This window comes from Etheostoma spectabile, chromosome 20 (assembly GCF_008692095.1).
Source record: "Etheostoma spectabile isolate EspeVRDwgs_2016 chromosome 20, UIUC_Espe_1.0, whole genome shotgun sequence".
Taxonomy (NCBI): Eukaryota; Metazoa; Chordata; class Actinopteri; order Perciformes; family Percidae; genus Etheostoma; species Etheostoma spectabile.
Window position 1 is genome coordinate 22,990,664 of NC_045752.1, and position 7,962 is coordinate 22,998,625.

A 7,962-nucleotide genomic window follows, 5' to 3' on the forward strand; every position below is an offset into this window, starting at 1 on the left:
GGTTGAAGGACTATCCAATTGCGCCCAGAGACATTTCCGCGGGTTTTGCCTTATTGGAAATAGGCTATGAATGAGACTGAGAAGGGTCTGGGGAAGGTTCATTCTGGTGTCAACCAGGCTAGTGCACCTCAGGTCATGAGTGAGCTGACATTTATAAGGAATGAAAGGGCGCACCTGATTGTTCATTCACTTTGTGTCTTTCTAAGTAGGACGCAAGCTGTTCACTGTTTGGTAGAATGCGAGTGCGCTAACAGTTTGGATCAATATTTCTTCTCTTGTAATGGGACAGTTGGCACTGCTGGTGTTTTACTGAGCACTTGGCTCCTTCTTTACAGCAGGGGAATGTCGCCTGATTATTCTTGCTCTTTTTCAGCAACACACTGCAAACATTTTTAGGCCCAGACAGTAGTTTTGTAACGTGTCCCGATTTAGGAACCTTATTAAAGCATTGTCACATAATGTTGATGTATTTACACATCATTTAGGATGGGGAGTATTTGTTTCCGAGCAGAGTACAGGCTAGAAAATGAGCTGTGGAATCATTTGGCACAGTAAATGTTGAATCATTTGTATTGTGTTCATTTCTTTGCTGCAGGGCAGCAGAAAACAATGTCTTTATGGCAGTTTAAACTATAGCCAGAAACTTCTTTTTTTAGTTCTAATTTAGTGATGCCTCTAAAATGATACCCAATTGCAGTAAAATTGTTGTTAAAGAAAAATATGGAAACAATAAAAAACCTTGCGACCATCTTGCCATTTTAATAATACAGCCTGCAGCACTCTGCTCCACATTTACAACCAGGAAGTCTCACAGGTCCCTGAGCACTTACCTGCACAGCTGGGGGTTAAATACTTTGCTCAAGGGCATATTGACAATCATGCTCGGGCACAATTCAAGGCAAATGGGCCAAGTGTGAGTTCCCTCTTATTAAGTCAAAAATATTGAAAAATCACTATTGAAAACTGCAATGTGTCTTTACAGAAAATGTGCCTCATGAAGAATTCATTAGTGATGTCCGAAAGAAGCTTTGTGAAGCCTTTTCTTTATTTTCCATGCATACTAGATGGCACGCTCTGTTAAACAAAAGGTTGAAACACAATCAGTGTGTTTACATGCAGAGCAGTAAACAGGGTTTGGTCTTACCCCGTTTAAGAGAATAATTGCCCCAATATACATACGCAGGAAAGAATGGGGAGAATAACGGAGACACTCTACCTCCCGTACAGTAGGTGGCGCTGTGCCAACGCACAACTGGTTACAATAAGGCTTTTTCCGGCCACTAAATTAGGTCATTTTAACAACTTAATGTTTCATTCACACACGCTTGAAACAGCGTAGGAAAGCACAGTGCCCTCGCCAGATGACTGGCAACATTGTTAGGCTCACTGTCTGTGATGCTTACCAATATTTACCAATTAGCAAGCTAACGTTAGCTAACTAATGTTAATGTTAGCCAGCAGCCTCAGCGGACAGCTAATTCCCTCTATTTCTTTGCCAAGACACAGAGGTGACAACCCCGGAGACGGACAATCTGTTCCGCCATCTCGGGGGCTGTTTCTCAATCTCAAGAATGCAAGGAACAGACTCGTGTTCTTGGGTAAAACGTTCTTGCTGGTTGTTCTTGGAAGAATGAAGTTAAAGGAAGAATAAAGGCTGTTTACCGTTTGACACGATGAGTTCTTCCTGTTATTGTACACAACACCCCCAGCACAGAGACCGCCTGCAGTGCTCCTTAATAACAGCTAGAAATAAAAAGCACAACAATACTACTGTAAAAACAAGGTCTGGATAAGAAAACCTCACAAAGCTACAACGATTGCAATGCAGTTTTTTACGATTGCTGGACGACAGCGGGCACAACTGGAGTAACGTGCAAAACTCTAACTCCAGTCTGCACAGCAGCAGTTCACGTGACCAAACTCTAGATTGTTTTTCATTGCTTGAACACAGTTTTCAAAACTCTACACACTTCTCCCATGACTTTAACCACAACCTGCACAACGCTGTGGATTTAAAGCACTTTGTTCAGACGCTAACACACTGCTGTCACAACCACACATTCAAAACAATACGGATTTCAACCTGGTGTATTTTAAACACTGCTGACTGAAATGGTTTCTTGTTTTAGACGTGTTAGTGAACTCATACTGTATATAGAGTATATAGGGAAAAATCATAAAGCCCTTTTTGAAAATAAAGAAACACCAAATAGTTTTTCTCAATTGCTAAAACACTAAAACTCATTGGCTGAACTAAGTTCTAAGTTTTCGTAACTCATTTAGCTAATTGTGCAGTCTGTTGTCAATACCTTAAACCACTTCACACGGTAAAACACAATTTGATCTCACTTAGACTTTTCAGAAAAACTCTAAACCCATTCTGCTCTCTAATGCACATGTCATCCATACTGGTAAACACAAGTGTCAAAAATCAAACACAAATAGAGAACACATGTCATTGATTGAACACAACCACTCAAAATTGATTTCACTTGTTTCAAATGATCTGACACAACCAATATAAGCCAGTTCAGAAAGCAAGCAGGTTGCCTCAGGGGGGGGAATATTGCTTGTGATGTCGATGAAGTGCTCTGGCCGGACCCAGCCCAACAACAAGAAGATTTCCTCCTCCTTTGATTTTTGTCCCTTTTATAGTAGTGTTGTATAATGTAGTCCAGTGCATTGTAGGCTGTACACTGTACAATGAACAAATCGTATGAACACTGTGGTTTCCATTTGTTAACAGTACTGACTGCTCAATAGATTTTAACTGGTTACAGGTTCATATCAACAAAGAACTACAGTATATATATGTAGGTTTATGTTTTGAAGATGTGTTTTCCATTTCTGGTGTATTGTTTACTGACTGCTGGATGGTGGGTATCATTTTGATCGCAGGTAAAACTGTTTTGAGGCGAAAGTTTCATTTTGCAAGAGGAGTCAGAGGTTTTGTAACTAGTGCTTGAAGATGAGGTTTTGTGTTTAACGTTTTCAGAAAATGGAGGAAGGTTTCAGAAGTTGTGTTTTAACAATTGAGAAAAAAACTGTAGTGAACACATACGGTAAATACATTACATTGGGAAAGCTCATGAAGCCTTTTTTGAAAATAAAGAAACAGTTGTTTGACTGAAACAGTGAACGGGTAAAAGGCCAAAGATACCAATATGTCCAGGTAAGATGTCTGGCGTTACAGACGCACAGTTGTGAAAATGTGAAAAACACTTCCTTTACTATAGTAAAACTGTGCACTTATTGTTTTTCACAAACTAATGGAGGTGTATGCAATGGGAACACCACAGGTATTTGTTTTTATAGATAATTCATGGCAGGTTTTTTCAAATTTCTGGACTATTATGTACCTTTAGTTTGTAACATTTCCAGTAATTATGTAAATTACTACAGACAAAATAAAAATATCTATTTACTGTAGGTAAGCAAACTGAGGATTTTCATTAATTCTTGTTTCCTTCTAAAACTTGTATAAAAAAATCAGAAAGCAAATAAACCAACAAAGTATAAGATTAATACTATATCTACTAGCCTACAAGTCACAATTTAAACACGTCTCCCGTAGAGAAACAGTATCTCACTCCCCTGCCTGTGTGTGTGTGTGTGTGTGTGTGTGTGTGTGTGTGTGTGTGTGTGTGTGACTGCTGGCCAGTAAGGTTGTTAAGCCTGCAGGTGCTTGTGGAGTTAACCACAGGTTCCCGTTGATCTTAAGATGGACATGTGTTCAATTCAAACAAACAATCTGTCAACGTGGAACCCAACCCTCATTAAATGCTGAAATGAATGTTGGGATACGGGCGCTGCTAAGTTACCAACCAATGCATCCTTGGTAAAATGGGCGTGTCAAGAACATTTGACAGACAGCAGGCAGAATAGAGCTTGAAGATCTAATGAACAAAAACACATACAGACAAAAGGTGTCCAGAGTACCGCAGGCAAAGAAATCCAAAACGAAGTGCAAGTCAAAACAGAGAACACAGGAAACAGGAATACAGATGAAAACAGGTAGACTCAACAAACACACAATCCAGAACAGAAATAACAACCTGACACAAGACAAAGAAAACACAGAGACTAAATACACAAGCTAATGAAGAAATAAGAGACAGGTGACACGAAGACTCAGGAACAAGTGAAACAAATCAGGGTGGGGCAGACAATTACAAAGGTGGGAAAACACAGGGCAGGAAGTAAAACAAGACAAGACTGAAAAACAAACTAGCAAAATAAAAACAAGAAACAGAACAAATCCAATCAGAACATCTGCTGCATGGACCATGTTATAATTGCTTGGGAAGGATGAGTCAAACTAAAGTTAGTCACACAAGGTGATATGAATTGAAACAAAACAATGGCATTATAATACACAAAATTATTAAGACCTTTCTGCGATATAAATCACTAATACAAAAAAACTGCCCGAAACTGATCAGAAAATGGAACGGAACGTTATAGAAGTGTAGTGGAGTAGAAAGTATAGATAATTGCTGCAAAATGTAACGAAGTCAAAGTCAAAAGTATGACCTATTGATTCTACTTCGGTAAAGTACAGGAGTAAACTTTATTTTATGTGATTGGATGTATGAGCAGCTTGGATTCAAGCAGCAAGTCATCTTCCACGCTTTATATCCCCAAATTATTGACCTAGAAAAAGTAATCACGGTCGAGAGGTGCCTCATGAAATGCATGCAGACACCTCATTTGTGAGAGCGGCCCGCCACGCAGCTCCACTCCGACACTCCCCACCTTCACGGTCAGCAGGCGGCTGGTTGTCCTCCTCCTCCACAGCCTCTTCCAGCTCATCCCCAACCTGACACATATGTTGTGCAAAATAACACATGGCGTCACCACCTGTGCACAAGGCAGAGCTAAAGAAGACAAGACTTTGTTGATAAATGAAAATACAGGAACACAGAAGATAGTGTGATGCACAGCCTTCTTAAGTGACTTTACAACTGTTGTTTTGAGTAGGATATCATGATATTGATTACGAAATTAACAACATAAATAATGTAATGATTCATTACCTTAGGGAAACACTGGATGTACTTTCAAGTCATATTTGCAGTTAAAACCTTTCTATTTATTTCCAATAAATCTTAGTTGGGTTTCCAGACAAATCACTGCTTGTATATGTTTGCCTGTGTAGTGTTGGGGTGTTTAAACTATTTACAATGTATAAACCAAGCAACGCACCCTGTAGCCAGTGTAGTGGCCCTGGGGTCAGGAAATGTGTCCCTAATTTTCCACTCACATATAGCTGGGTATTACCCTATTCCACCCAGGCGACCATGCTGCCACAAGACAAACTGTCTACATGCCACATGTCTAAATTGTCTCTGCTCAAGTCCTGGCTCCAGGTTGTCTTCAAGTGCAAATATTTCGTTCCATGCAGCACCAAAATGTAGTACTGCATGTAGGCTATCTGACTAATGCAGTGTTCAGGGATTGACGACTGCATACTCTTTCAATGTATGTGCCCATCTCCCTGCAATCTCTGCCAGTGTACCAGTGGAGAGCAGCTCGGTCAGGGTGCAGGGTACCTCCAGCTATGACATCACGTCTAACATAATTCCAGGTGTCCTGTTCAGAATTTTCTCCAGCAACTTGTCTTTCTGCCCAGGTTTGAGAGAATGAAGTTTTTCCTACAAAATAAATCCTAAGTGGTTTTAGGGCGTTTTCACACCAACAGCCTTTAGTTCGGGTGAATTGAACTAGAGCTAGTTTGACCTGCTGGTGTGGTTTGTTTGGGCAGGTGAGAATGCAACAATCAAACTCTGGGGCGCACCAAAAGGACCAAACAAGCGTACCGAGATCTGCTTGAAGAGCTGGTATCCGTACTCGAACCGCACCAACTATACATACTACTCCAGTCTGAGCTGATGGCTTCTGTAGTTTCAGTTTTCCATCTCTGATGTAGAGCAGCGTTCAGCCACTTCCCTAAACTTTGTCTGATTCAAAGACCAGAGTCTCCAACGGGGCTCTGTGTCTGTCGGGAGGTCTGGGATCTACCGCATCAGCAGAGCAATCACGTAATGTACAGCAGACTATGGTGCAGGTAGATTATTTTCTGAAATATAGTGACTGTATTCATCTAATAGCCTATTATAACTTGATTTTTCTCAAAATAGCACGACTCCTCCAAATCTCAGAAAGTACAGATGGGATGAGTCATATTTTGAATGCGCACAGTTTTGACCATGAGCGTAAATCTTGCTCAAACACATCTGAAATATTACAGTCCAGGGGTTAATTAATAAATTAATTGCACATTTAAGGAGATTACTTCCTCAACAAAAGATGCAAAAGAGGAGGGAAGAGTAAATTATGCTAGGCTACATGTGTGCTGTCTTAGATATAATTAGAAAAGTTGATCCAAAGGAGAATAAATAGATGAAAGCAATACAGAATGCCTTACTGCAATATATTTTTATTGTGGTTTTATATTTGGATTGTAATCTGTTTTCTTTATATAAAGATATTTCCAGCATAACTTGATTCAGAAGAACGTATAAATAGGTGCATACAAATTCACCAGAATGCAGGAAATGCAGTGTTTAAAAAAAATCCCCCCCCCCCATAAATCACCAAACAAATTTAAAAATGTAAACACATTAGTTTTATCTTCCTAATTTTTTTTTTACCACTTTAAATACCAAATCTCAGGCTTTTTTTTTGCAAACTAAAGGCTTCTTTTTTCATCCGGTGCAATTATTTTCAATGTGTATCAGTGAGAATTTCTGTTTTGCAAAGATAGCACATCCATTCGGCATGCTGACCACAGGTAGGACACCAGAGAGAGCGGTCTAAGAAGACTTTTGTGTAAAAATACTTTTTTTTAACATTTGTTCAATGGTTCAAGGCATGGTTTTAGTAGCAGTTTCCATGATTTCAAAGTTAGTGATTTAAGTCTTAATGCTTTCATTTCTAAATTGTGACTATTTTTTCCATGGGCATTATAAAAATAAAAATAAAATGGTCGTGTAACATGATTATTTGCACACAGAAAATGTTTTGTATCAGAAGGTAATGTGAAATGCAAAATTACTTTTGTAGACTGGTTGGTCTAAATTTATATATTTTGCTTGCAGCAATAAAATAATGTGTCCATAATCCTGTCCTAATCCTCTCCGGGGAACCATCCCCTTATCGTGGTGGAGAGGTTTGTGTGTCCCTATGAACCTGAGGGCTGTGTTGTCTGGAGCTTTGTGCTCCTGGTAGGGTCTCCCATGGCAAAGTGGTCTCAGGTGAGGGGCCAGACGAAGAATGGTTCAAAAACCCTATGGAGAGACGAGGAAGAGAGGGGAGTGACCCTGCCGGAGGAGGCCCGGGGCCCCGTCTGGAGCCAGGCCCAGACGGCGGGTGTGCAGCGAGCGCCTGGTGGCCGGGTTTGCCACGGAGCCCGGTCGGGCACAGCCCGAAGAAGCTACGTGGCACCCATCTCCATCCCATGGGCTCACCACTGTGGGGAGGAACCGCTGGGGTCGGGTGCGCTGCCATATGGGTGGCGGCGAAGGTCAGGGGCCTGACGGACCAGACCCGGGCGGCAGAGGCTGGCTCTGGGGACGTGGAACGTCACCTCTCTGTGGGGGAAGGAGCCGAACTTGTGCGAGAGGTGGAGCGTTACCAGTTAGATTGGTGGGGCTTACCTTACGCACAGTCTCGGTTCTGGAACCGTACTCCTGGACAGGGGTTGGACTTGTCCTACTCCGGAGTTGCCCAGGGTGTGAGGCGCCGGGGGGTGTGGGGATACTCACAAGCCCCCGGCTGAGCGCGCTGCGTTGGAGTTTACCCCGGTGGACGAGAGGGTCACCTCCCTACGCCTGCGGCGCGATGGGGGGGAAAACTCTGACTGTTGTTTGTGCATATGCACCAAACAGGAGTTCAGATTATTAAGCCTTCTTGGAGACCTTGAATGGAGTCCTGTATGGGGCTCCAGTAGGGGACTCCATA

General features: G+C 41.7%; 1 long non-coding RNA gene across 1 annotated transcript in view; it reads right to left on the reverse strand.

Moving 5' to 3' along the window:
* Positions 1-2,442: 2,442 nt before the first annotated feature.
* Positions 2,443-7,962, reverse strand: part of LOC116670614 (uncharacterized) — a 23,924-nt gene continuing 18,404 nt past the window's right edge. Inside the window, exons 3-4 of the long non-coding RNA XR_004327069.1 lie at positions 2,779-2,798; positions 2,443-2,550 (exon numbers count right to left, since the gene is read on the reverse strand). This is a non-coding gene — a long non-coding RNA (uncharacterized LOC116670614). The remainder of the gene's footprint in view (positions 2,551-2,778; positions 2,799-7,962) is intronic.